At 32.2% G+C, this 13760-nt stretch overlaps 1 long non-coding RNA gene across 1 annotated transcript in view; it reads left to right on the forward strand.

Moving 5' to 3' along the window:
- The window catches only part of LOC138241367 (uncharacterized), a 371513-nt gene that overhangs the window by 205860 nt on the left and 151893 nt on the right, over positions 1 to 13760 (forward strand). The window contains exon 3 of the long non-coding RNA XR_011190588.1: positions 1859 to 1889. This is a non-coding gene — a long non-coding RNA (uncharacterized lncRNA). The remainder of the gene's footprint in view (positions 1 to 1858; positions 1890 to 13760) is intronic.

Here is a 13760-nt window from a genome sequence, read left to right on the forward strand (position 1 = left end):
TGTTAAATTACATTAATACATGTAATTTCCTCTTTAAAATAAATGAGAAAAAGATAATCATGGTTGATTACAATTTTGCAGTTAGAATGTCCACTATTGAGAAATAAACCCAACTAAAAGTCAGTGATCATTTACTAATTCTAAGATGTGTACAGTATTTTTAAAGTAATATTTAACTTTATGTACTGTACTATTATTATTATTATTATTATTATTATTATTATTATTATTATTATTATTAATTCCGCAGGTGACAGTGTGACAGCATAAAACCTACAGTAGTTTATTACATTATAATATTATTTATTACATTATAAATTGGAATATTACAGTACATGAAATTAAAGTTTAAATAATGGGCCCGTGAAAAGACAGTTTTTGACCCTTTATACAGTAAATAAAATATGGATTTATAATCTTTGGCAAAAGCCTACACAATAATTTAAATCTGTCCTTTACACAATTTACATTTATTTTAAACAAACTGATTTTCCTTTTGCACCAGGATGAAACAACCCCAGACTAAATACAAAACGATTCTGGCTTTCAAAAATTTCAGAGTAGCCCTGATCTGACATGGCTGTCCTAATTTGCTTATTATTTCAGCTCTTTGTGATCTGCTGTCCCAAAATGTTGGCTCTCTAATTTTAATGTCATGGGTGTTATTAATGTTACTGACATGCTCAGAAAAAAAGTTCTAAAGCAGTAATAATCAATGTCAAAATATTAACAAGAAAAAAAATAGGAACTTAACCTTGAATAACCTGGCTTCGATAAAGGACATTGAAAGTATTTGAAAATTATTCCTGGTGCTAATTGTGAGTGTGGGTACTTAATGAGCATAGCAAAGAGAAAAATGTTTTTCATTTCCAGATTGCACTACCTCATTTATGTGATGGGATGAGTTTATGTAATCAGCAACTTTAACCTGAGGCTTTTGAAGTTCATAAAGTATTAAGTGCGACTTAAAAACTCATCTATAATTCAAAGTGCAATCATGCAATTTGTAGAAAACTAAAGAAACTATGAAGTCAAAAACACTTAATCTGTTGTTCTTCTGTGCTATAATGAAGTAGAGGAACCAGATTGTTTGTAACCTGCTTTTCTCTTTAGTTTACTATAATTTGTTTTCCAGAAACTGATTCAGAATACTTGATTTAGTTTGTTATTTTTTGGGGGATAAAATACTATAAATAACTGACTTGTAGCATTTTTTTTCACATTGTGTTTAATCTTAAAATCCAGTAGATGGGGCTAAAGTGATACTTCTGCACCACGAAACAGCAAAATTGTAAAACTACTGTATATGATTAAATCAAAAATGATTACATGTAATTAGTCAACTTAGGATAAGCAATACTATGGTGAAATTTTGTATATAAATTGGTAATTTTATTTGGAATTGCTGTTTTCTAAAATGTAATACTTGTTCATTAGCTTGAAATTCTAGAAGAAAATATATGTTTATACTGTAGCTCACACCTGAAGAAGGCTCCAAGGCCAAAACATTGTGTTTTCTTTCTTCTCTTTTCAGCATGGAATACACCTATTACTTGTTTATGCTGTAGTTCTATATGGATGTACAAGAAAAATAGTAATGATTATAGTTGTTTTAAAATAGTAAAAGTAATTCATAATAAAAGTTTTCCATAATAATAACTAAGCACAGAGACAGGTTGCCTTTATTTTAGATTATTTTGTTATTTTATATTCATAACAAAACTTTTATGAAGATTTGGTGAAAAAGAATAAATCATCAACAATCCAGTGCAGTGCAGTTGTCTTTGGAAAATAGAGAGAGCACAGTTTATCATACTCTTTCATTACATTGTCATTTTTTGTTTTTATTTCATTGTAGGTTTCTACCAAGAAGCTGACTACCATCAAACGTGAGTAGCTTTTTTAATCTTGATGGTTTGAATGAAATAATTTGCTTAATGTCTGTATCCTAACCTTTGACTTTTATTTGTATTGCTTAACTGGTATCATGGATAGGTTAGGATAGGTAAGGCAAGGTTAAAACATTTTTTTGGCAGTTTTTTGGAGTTACCTTTTAATTAAAAAATAATTTAAGTGCAAAAATAAATAAGCATTTGTGCTATCAAAAGATGATGTTTGACTAATAAAGCTGTTTGTGGATTTGTGAATGTATCTACACTATGAAAAAGCTTTTATTTTCCCTCTAAAGTTTCACATCACACTTACTGTATACTGTACACTTCTGTACTGTTGACCTGTATTTGAACTTAAATCCCAGGAGAATATCTCTGACCTTTATGAGTGCTATGGCAACAGTTATCTTTAAAGGAGAACAAAATCCCTGTGATTACTGAATCAAATAATTGATTATTTTATACCTCCAGAAGTGTGACTGTCATACCTATTATTTCTCAGCACTATCTATCTGTATTTGCTGTCATTGAAGAAGAAAATAACTGTTTTTTCTGGTTCTCTCCTCATTTTAATTGTGTGCTACTCTTCGTTTTTGATTGGATCACAATTTTAACCACTGTAAATGCTTGAGCAAACCTTACACTTACTTTAAGTGACTGTTTAGTCAGGAAGACAAGTGCAAAATACAGTGTGGTGCACTGCTGCTCATGTCAATCATTTGTAAAAAGAAGTGGGTGCATCTCTGTTGATCTCCATGCAATACCACCTCATTTGAAACAAACTATACTTTATCCAGTTATTCTATTTTCTCATATTTTAAAGTTTTATAGTATTGTTATTGTTATATTTCAGTATATTGTTATGTAGTTGAATGGCGTATCATTCTACTAAACATATTTTTCTTCCTTGAATCATTCTGGTTTCTGTTACTGTTTTGTAGTACACATTGTAATTCATGTCATGGCCTGCTTGACAATAGGCGTGCTTTAACCCACAATATGGGGATTAAACTGGCCAATATTGTAAGGTTAGCTTGAATCAAATTAGTCAGTTTAATTGTCATTGAAGACGCCTCACCAGCTGAAAATAGTTAAAAGCTTATGTCATGGTCTTGCTGAATAAGTACAGTAGGCAACTTGTCAAGAAAAAAGACAAAGATCATTTGAACATCTTAACAGATCTGTGACTGGTCTCTAAAGGAAAGGAACTGAAATGGCTTAAAATCTGTCTTTTCATTACAAACTAATGGTTCATATGAATTCTAAGACTATTCATTTCCTAAGAACAAACAGTATCGCCAGTCCTGTTTCTCATAGCTATTTATACAGTACATACAGTATAAAATGTTCATCGCAAGATTATAGGGAATGAATCAACCAATATCTATCAGTCACATTGGATGAAGCATGCGCTGTGCAAGGTATGTACTACTCAATAATTTCTAACCACCAAGTGATTTAATTTTTATATACTGTGTGTTCTAAGGATATAAAAAAACTGCTTGTTTTTTGTAGTCCTGGCTTGGGTGAACATGATATACAGTAGCATGTACTGTACAGAATCACTTGCAATAACTCTGGCTTGTCTGGCCTCAGATGACATTGAGTGCACTAAACTGAGCAACTGTACAGCGTTACAGACCAACACATGTGGGGTAGAAAGAAATGGTAGATTTATAACTTCACAAGGGTCTTCGTTAAGATAAATTGCTAATGATCTCATCTTAATCAGGCTTGAATTACAAACATCAGTAAAGATTGTACCTAAAACTACTGTTTTTACAGTATCTCCTTAAGTTGTAAATTTTGGTGGATACCAACGGTTCTTTTCATTTTATTTGTCTGTATCTTATTCTATGTCTGTGTAACATCATAACCTTTTCTAATTAGAATGAATGACAGAAAATGTGTTAGCTGTTGTTTTGCAACTGTTTTGCAACAATAGTGAATATTTCCAAATGGTATTGTAGTTCAATTTAATAAATGATTTGTGAATGACATGTCAGCTGTAACTATAACATTTGGTGAGTTGCATACTGTACTGTATGTGTTCTAATTTAATCAATACATTTTACTGGAGGAAAAGGAACAAGACCTTATACATTTTGAGTTTCTATTGGTTCAGTTTACTTCACTTGAGAAGACCTGCTTTTTCTCTGACACCATGGAAACGAAGGAGAAAAGGGGGTGTTTACTGTTCAGACGTCTCCCCAAATACTTTTTGTACTGTTTTCTCAGAAATGCCAGGAAATGTTGACATCTTTGCATAAGAACATTTGCATAAGGGAATCTCTGTGGGAAATACCGTACATGGGAATGGGACTGTGAATAGAGCCATTTGCCCTTTTACATTTTTTTCAAGGTGTTGTGCTATTACCTATGTTTAACATAACACATAATTTATTCCATGAAGAAGAAAAAATATGATCTTTTGGTGCCGCAGGCTGCCTAAATCAGGCAGAAATGTAAAGCTGTATGTCAGGTATCTTTCATGTAAATCATGGGTGTTATACAGTATAATGAACTAAGCACCATTTTCTTTATGAAATGCAGTATTGATTCTTTCCTCTGGTTTTTCGGCATTGTATCATGCACACACCATATCTAGAATAACCTCACGGAAAAACAGCCACACATACAGTACAGTACTAGAAACCCCTCTACTGAGAGACATTTACTGTCGATGCTGGATGTTAGGAAAGATCTGCTGACTACAACTGAGAGAACATGACGAGGTAGAGAAAGCTCTCAGAGGCAGTATTGTGCTTTACTATACCCCTGATTAGACTAAAAGTTGCAAGAGTTCCCAAATTGAGAAACTACAGTATAAGGATCTTTTGGTTCAATACTCTTATATCAAAAAGCTATTTGGTTTCTTCTTCAGATTCTTGTGAATGGAAGTTACCTTCAAAGTTACACCACACACATCTGAAACTTCCAAATGGCTGATGGCCGTTTCCAGACAAGACAGCATTTCATATCACAACGCTTTTAGAAAGTCACAAATCTAAATAGTGTACACAGTATACAGTACTATATACTGTACATAAACAGAACGTACAATACCTGTATTTTTGTACAGTGCTCACTGACATCACCCATTCACCACCTTCTTGATTTTAGTTTTATAGCAACTAGCAAGGATTATTAAGAACAGGCGATTTGGTTACTTGTTTATTTACTACTTTATTTTTAATCTGTCCCTCTGATAACGGGATGTCACTGCTGTGGGTGCAGTCGAAAGCACTTTCCGGTGTTGGGGGTTTATTGCATATGATAGCTGCACCTCTAACGGACAGTGTACATTGTTCAACAACAACTTCATGGAAAAATACTGAAACGTTTCTGATGTATACCATTTCTGATGTATACTCCATAATCCAAAATCTCAGGTCTGTCTCTTGCATATTAATGTTAACATATGATACAGAGCAGTGCACTAAAATTCAACAGAATTCAGCTTTAGAAAATGATTATCAAGCAGCTGTATTTATGTGTTCTGTAACGTTATATGTCATTAAATCTTAGTACAGTAAGTCTTAGTAATGTAAGAGTTTAATCATCTAATATAATTTAAATATCTTAGACAGATATAGATCAATAAAATAATTTAAATATATCCATGTAGTATTTTACAGTGATATCTCAGAAAGTATATAAATGGAACACTTAATTAGATTTTTTTATGTCAGCTAAGCTAGAATATAATGAATGCCATGACTGTTCTAAAAATTAAATGGGGATGTATTTAAAATACAGAATACACAAGTACCACAAGCATTGAAAATGATTTATGTTTCTGGGGATTAGTATTTGCATAGTTTATGAATAGCATGTACAAATATTGCATGATATTACCATGAAGGTCCTCTTTAGGTATTATCAATCTGTCAAATAACTGTGAAAACTGGAATTATTACTTTATTTATTGGATTCATGAGGTATGGACTTGGGGTGGGGATTAGCACTGATGGAAAAAGAATTTTAATAATTACCTGGCTTACAAAGATAATTTTGATGAATGTTTAATTATTATTACAATGAAGCACTGCCATCTCAGAGTGTAGTTTTATACATGCCTTTAAAACCTGGAGATACACAGATTAGTCTCCATAACAACACAGAGGGTTGCTGTGTCTGTGAAGATAATTGGAACAGATATATAAAGTTTTGCATAACTGCAGTATTTACACTTATTTTAAGTGAAATTAGGAAAACTTTAAAAGATTAAAAGATTAAAAGGAGTGATTGTTGAGTTTTTAAATTAGAATGATAAAAATGCTGCTTACTTTTATAAAGCTTTGCAAAAACTGAAAAAATGTAATAAATATACTATTATACTAAGTAAGTACTTCAGTTGTAAAATGTGTCTTCACCCCAAGTTTAAAAAAGAATTTGGAATCAAAATAATGGCTTATTTGCTGGCTGCATACAAATGTTATTTTAAAACAATAAGGAAACAGCAGATAGATAAGATTTAATGAGTAGGTTAATTTGTTTTTTGTTTTGTTTTTTTGTAATGTTTCAGTAATTCTCATGCAATTATTTTTTTGGAACAATTGCATACTGCTGATATTTATGATTGTGATAGTATTGCAATTTTGTTTAAGATTTTGAAACTAAAGTGGTACCACAATTCTGACATTTTTGTAAATTCCGAGGCTGACATCTACTACAGTATGTAGAATGGAACAATTTCAGGGCAATGTGTAATTGAACATTTCTAGTGGTTCATTGAAAACAGCAAGCAAGGAAAGCATTCATCCATTAATGTACAGTATGTAAAGACAGATGCCACCTTGTCTACAACAAATGTATTTAACTATTTTACTGTATTTCTGTGATGACCACATTAGTTGGCGTTTATCACATTTATTAAACTATTTTACTCTCAGTTAAAATAGGACTGTTATTAGCTTTAATGGCAGCATGACAAACAGCGCAGAATAGTTTCAGATGATAGTTGCTGAAGTATGCCAAGTGTCATAAATTGTTTACTACTGCACTGAAATCTTTTCACTAACATGTTTCTTACTGAAACCATTTTAATGGCTTTTTGTTGGTTGAGAACACTGCATAAGCATTTATTTCTGTCTACATTCTTGGTGATGAGCATTTAAAATGGCGAAATAATTTACCAGATGATGTTACTGATTTTTATAAATCACTTACACTTATCTGTTAATATCACGCTGATGTGTTGCTTGACAGCTCCTGCTTGACAGTCCTTCATGTTCATTATTGCTGTTGTGAGTACACCTAAAATGAAAAGAATCTTTATATTTAGAATATTCAGAACATGACTGCATAAATACAGATGTGCAAAAATGATAATTTATCTTTAAAAGGAGTCCCCCCAAAAAACAATATGATTAGAATAAAGAATTTGTTCATTTTATTGCATTATGTGTAATTGTCTAATAATTACCATTTACATCTCTTTAAATTAAATTAAAAATGGAAATCCTTCTAATTAAAATACACTGTGAAGATGAGGAAATTAGAGCAAAAGTTTCCTTCTGTTCTAATTAACAACTTTTGTTATCAATTAGAGTTTGTGGATTTTGAAAACTGAAAGGAGGTCAACTTTAGAAGAAAAGTTTGTTAACATTCATGTTAATTACTCACTTAATTATTTCAAATGATTACTATGTAATCCAATGATGTAAAGGTTGAGTAGTTTATTGTGAAAATCCATCATACTTCAAATATTTTAATTAAAATAAATTTGCAGTGATGGAAGTGTAGTATAAATACGTTGTTAATTTCTTATCAAATTAACCAGGCCTTGGTTAAATAAGAAATTAAGACTCCATTATGATGAGTACTGCAAAGACTTTTCTTAACATGGAGTTTCAACAAAGCTGTGCTGAATCACTGAAAGTGAAGATATAGAACTATTACCACTAGTGCTTTTTGAAAATGATTATTACAGTATGTGTATAATTCTAGGTCATAGTAAGTGAAATAAAACTGCAGGAGAGAAGACATTTTTCCTCATCACAATAGCATTATTCTTTGAGAAAAATGGGTACAGCCTGTTTCTATATATACAGGGCATTTATGGCAAACAATGTTTTTTGTACAGTTAAAAAAAATCAAAGAATAATAATATCTACAGTATACATTATAAATGTGAGTCCTGTCTGGGGTTTAGTCTTCCCTTGAGCTCCCCAAATCCAGGATATCTTTGGATTCCCATGACCCTTTCAGGGTGAAAATCATATTTCTGATAGTAAGAGTATTAAGATGTTTCTTTAATTACAAAAGCAAAATACTTGCAATGAAAGCATTTCTAAATACAGTACATCATTGTATTAGAAATGGGATCTGTATTATGAAAACCCACTTTTGATAATAATTGTTTATTGATGGTACAGCTCCATGGTATATTTCTCTCATTAGGACACCATATCAGAAGAAGATCAGATCAGAACAAAAAAAATACAAGCAGAACACAATTTAAATGATCTTTTCAGGCTCGCAGAGCTCATTCTCTACAGTTAAATTACTCTAATGAAAGTAATTTTGGTGTGGGCAAACATTCTGAAATTTCAATTTACAATTTTACCCACATAAAACCGAAATATGTAAAACACAAAATGTTGAAAATCAATAAAGCTCACAAATTAGAACAGGCACTGAAAAAAAATGAAATTAGACAAACTATGTCACCTAACAAGATTCAGAAATCACAAAAGAGCTCGAACAACTTTCTGTGACTCCAGATGACTTTCAATATTTAAATTTGCTTCTTTAGACCCCTGGCTTCTCATTTAAATTTAATTGCATAAATGAACTGAAAAAAATCCTTTGTGGTTTCCCCTTTGTAGATGAGTCCATTTTAGGTAACTAATTAGCTTTATGACAAGGCAATGAGAAGTCACATTCCAAACATCTCAAGCTGCAAATTCAGACAACTGTACATGTACAGTAAATTCACGCTAATGTATTAAACTGAATCTGCAAAATGTTCATCTTCAGTTTGCACAGATATTAATTTGCACAAAAACTGGCAAATCTAAGTACAGTATGGACCTGAGGGCAAAATGTGAAGTTGCACAACTGTCTATGCTTATTGCTTTCAAGTTCTGAGAGAACACAGTGATGAGCAGTTACTGTATATACTGTACAGTAACATCCAAACTTTACTGGAAACGAAAGTGGGGTTTTCTTATGGGGTTTTTTCTAATAGTTGAAAGATCAAATTTCCACTTGAGAACTGAATTCTGTTTCTAAAGCCAAAGAGCAAGAAAGACTTTCTGTATTCTATGTTTACTACGCACAGTCAATAGCATTGCTTTTTTACCAAAGCCAGCCATCTGCTTTCGGCAGATAAGAATAAGATGCATAAAAGATGAAATAATATACAGTACCTCTAATCACGACAGACAACCTGCACAACAGTTGTTGAGTGAATATTTCTTTTACACGATAGTTTATAAACCAGTATATTCTTTTCGAGATTATCTGACATAATTCTTATGTTTTCAGATTTTAATTTCATTTTGTAATTGTATTTTTTGTAAAATAATTGTTCCCAATATTAATATAAATGTAGATTTAAATACTTTTCAACCATAAGAGTTGCTGCATTGTAATTTAGAGCATGACATTTTTGTTAAAAATAATCTTTGTTTTGTACAGGGTATTTAAAAGAAATAATCCCAAAGCTCTTAGTTGCTTTCTATAATTATGAGATTTGCTAATAATGTAAATGCGTACTTCTAAAACAATTAATCAACATTTGAATAATATAAGCTTTATGCAAACACACACACAACGAATGTGTTTATAATAATGCTATTTACAGTATCAACTTTATTTGCTAATCATAGTTTATTTTGTTGTCCTAATTTCATTTTCATACAGAGTTGAGAAAGGAATTACTGTACATCAAAAGGTATGTCTTGTAATACTTGTGAAGTTTATAATTAAGAGTAGTAGTGTTTGTTGCAGTAATCAGGATCATATTATAAAAAATAAAATAAGTCAGAAACACTGTATAAACCTCTGATATGAAAGTAAATGTACTCTATTTCTTTTATCACGGTATTTTCTGTAATGGACTGGTGTCCCATTGCTTGTCAGGATAAATTCTGGCTCCACTGCAACCCTGAATTGGAGGAACTGGCTACAAAATGGGCTGTGTGGATGAATAGATGGGTTATTGTTTTTTAAGCTGCTTTATTGTTTTTCACCCTTTCATTTCCTGTTTATGAGAGATGATATACAGTGTATTGATACATTCTCTTGCAGCCACTGTCCCTGATTATTAGCATTTAATGTGATAAACACATAGATTATTACATAATGGGTTTGTTATCATATAGTAATGTAGAAATCCTACATTTACATTTCTATTGACCAGTTAACAAAGATTATACATAACAGTGTCAATTTCAACAAATAACATATACTGTATGAACACTTGAGTATATACAGTACACAGTACAGTACATTTTTGCACATAAGTATGGCCTGAAATCCCACACTTTAGGGGCAAGTTGGAACACCTAAGCAAGTCAAATTTATTCTTTTGAATCCTTATCAAATTTATTCACATGTGTATAGTCATCCAGGTCTCGTGTTAGTCTGCTTTTACACTTCTCTTTTATGACTTTTTGTATGTTTAGGTATTTTCTAGGCTTTTTCGCCAGAATTAATAAAAAAAAATAACCAGGAGAATTGAGTTTCATATTTTTGGTGACTATCATAGGATGCTGTCGCCTGAAAGCAAGTTATTTAAAATTTCCAATAGCTTTAATTAAGTTTATTTGAGAAACTGTAATCTTACGTTTTCATAATCTTTTAAACTTTAATTATGCCTTTTGATTGGAATTTTCCCATCCCATACATATAAAGCCCAAAATTTAAATGATCTGGGTTAATTAAATGTTTCCTTGCACTCCTTTAAGCGTAGTTATTAAAGGTTGTATGATAAATATCAAATTTTTATACCACTACAATTTAAAGAAAAATAACTCCTCATTTGACATATTAGTTTTAAAAAGTGGAAGGTCTCATTTAATTGATGACTTATTTTTATACGTTTGGGATTTGAGATCAGAATGTTCCCTTTCCTGAGACAGGTGTGTTCTATTAGAGTATTTGGAAATTTGTATTATTCGTAAACTACCAACGAAGCATTTCAATAAAGCAAGGGCAGCTAATTTAATGTATCACAAATAAGACCACAATGAGGGATTTGTGTTAAGACAGCTTTAAAATGAAGAGATGAAATGTCAAATCTTTCTCTAACAGCAGACAAATTCCGAAGCAAGTGAATTGAAATCCCATCTCATATTCATTACATTATTAACATCACCAAGTCCGTATAGTAGTTTTCAATACAGCTATACTGTATGTAGAATTCTTAGCTCACTTTTAAAGTAATTTGAAATGGTTAATGACTTTCTCATTAGAAATCTGCATGTTAAACTGGTGAATTTACTGTAGTGTTAAACTGGTGACTTTTTCTGTTTTGGCCCCTACAGCTACAGAGCTTCTAAATTAATTCCCAAGCTGCAGTTGTTCTGTAAATGTTTATTGTTTCTGAAGACAATTCATTGGTGTTCTATGGGTTGTATCAATGCTGGCTAATTAAGATCTGAAATTAATTTGAAAAAGGAGCCATGAAAATTTCCAGCAATATGTATTAAACGTGTTTACAGTATAGTACTGAAGTAAGCTGTTTTTTTCCAAATAAATACGGACATTAAACCACCAGTATTTCAATTTTACCTTTTTTATCAGAGATGAAGTTAATAAAATGTTTTGATTACATCCAGATATTTTTCCATTAATCAAAATAAAAGACGGTGGATATAAGGAGGGTGGTACTGAACAGGTGAGCGATGTAACAGCTCTTATCTTTCAGCATTCAACATGTTTAATTCAGAATTTGTATTACATCTACAGTACATGTGTTTTTATTTTATGCTGCAGGAAAAGTTGGCGGCCTTGTACAGTGACAGAGAGGCCAGTTTGTGCCCATTCTGTTTATCATTCAGTCTGGTCCACTGAGTGGGTGTCTGCCCAGCAAGGCCTTGCTCTCCACTCTGCTTGATCATCTGTGTGCTTCACATGGTTTCAAGCAAGTTTAAAATGGCAGCATCTCCTCATTGTCCTGTTTCGCGTGAGATTAGAGATTTGTATAGAAGAGGCAGCATTCCAGGATTCTTCCTTGTATGGAGCTGAGACATTGACATGAAGGTGAAGGATGTTATACTGTATTACCGAAAGCTTGGGTGTTTCATTGTTTCTTGATATTTTCTGTAAGCTCGTTTGAGCAGTGAAGTCCCCTTTGACAGCTGTGAGGGGCTGAAGGTGGATTGGCTTAGTGATGCCACTGCAAACTCCGCTGAAGGTTTTCACATTCGGGGTGGTGCATCCACTTTTTGTCACTGGTGACTGTGTAGTGAAAGAATGCATCCCCTACCATCACCACAAATCTGATGGTGCCAATTGGTTTGGCATTCCCTGGGACACAGCCCACACAATTTTCTTGTTTTGCAAATGCTCATGGATGATCTTCCCAGCAGAATATATGCCTTATGGTTTGCAGTAATTACAGTACTGGTTCATTTTGCTGACACCAACAGAGGATCAGTGTGATTCTCTAAGGAATTTGAATATGAAAGCCATATTGCGTATTTATTTAATGTAACGAAACAGAATCTTCTTGCTTTGAATTGCACATACTGTGCATGCAATTTTAGACAATTACAGGGAAAAACAGCTTTGTATTTTATCTTTTCAATGCATTTGTCCTGATTTTTCAGCAGAGATGCAGGGAAGATTTAATTTGGACCTAATAAGACAATGGAAGCTGTAGATAGAGGACCACAGAGCTTTGTTATAACACATGGATGCTAACATTTAGATCTTTTTCACCAAAATCAGGTAAAGAATATAATAAAATGTAGATTTTCTTTACAATTTTCTGAAATTAAGCAGTTAGTTCATGTCACAATTATAAATATAACCTCTGAAAAAAATAAAATGCTTCTTTTTATATGAAAAATGTAAATCTTATATTTTATGAATTATTTTTTTAAATTGAAATACTAAACATTACTGTTTTATTAATGTATACAAAACACTTGTTTATGTCTTGTACATTAATTCATGGGCTACATGAAGAGACATGTTATAAATCTTCAATAAGCCTGGCAAAGATGCTGTTCTAGGTTCTTTATTAAGTAATAAGTATCCAGTGCACAGCTGTCAGTGGGTGACTTGTCATTCAATATCTCAATCATATATCTCACTGCAAGTTGTGATTTGTCTTGATTGACACAGGCCTCTTATTACTGTATATACTGTAGCATGGCGAAAACGGTTGTGTGTATGTTGAAAAACAGTGCTTGTGTGCATGTGTACAGTATTTGTACAGTATATGAATAATTTTAAGATACTTTATAATGCAAAAGTTGTTGTAAGCTGGAGTTAATATAACAATGCCTAGGTGGTGCTGCTGCTTATCGTTTTATTAAAGTAGCTTTTACAAAAGGCCTTGGCATTGTGATAAAATGAGTGACGCAGAAAACAATTAAAGCTGGCAGTGGCATGTAACTAGTCTTGACTTAAGTGAATATAAAGAAGATCCAATGTGACATTTAGATTTTTGCCTTATCCTGTTCTGTGAACTCAGCTGCTGTACCATATTGAAAATAGAAACAAGCTGATATACTGAAGATCTGCCCCATCGTTTATATCTGTTAACCTTATTGCATGCTTCTTCAGTTTAGTGAGGAAGCTCAATAATTAGGGTCTTTAATACACCACAGTATTTTAACCTTATAAAATTCAGCGAAGCAGAAGATGAGGTTTATTTAATAGGAAGATGAACCACAGAAACAGTCT

This window comes from Lepisosteus oculatus, chromosome 1 (genome assembly GCF_040954835.1).
Source record: "Lepisosteus oculatus isolate fLepOcu1 chromosome 1, fLepOcu1.hap2, whole genome shotgun sequence".
NCBI lineage: Eukaryota > Metazoa > Chordata > Actinopteri > Semionotiformes > Lepisosteidae > Lepisosteus > Lepisosteus oculatus.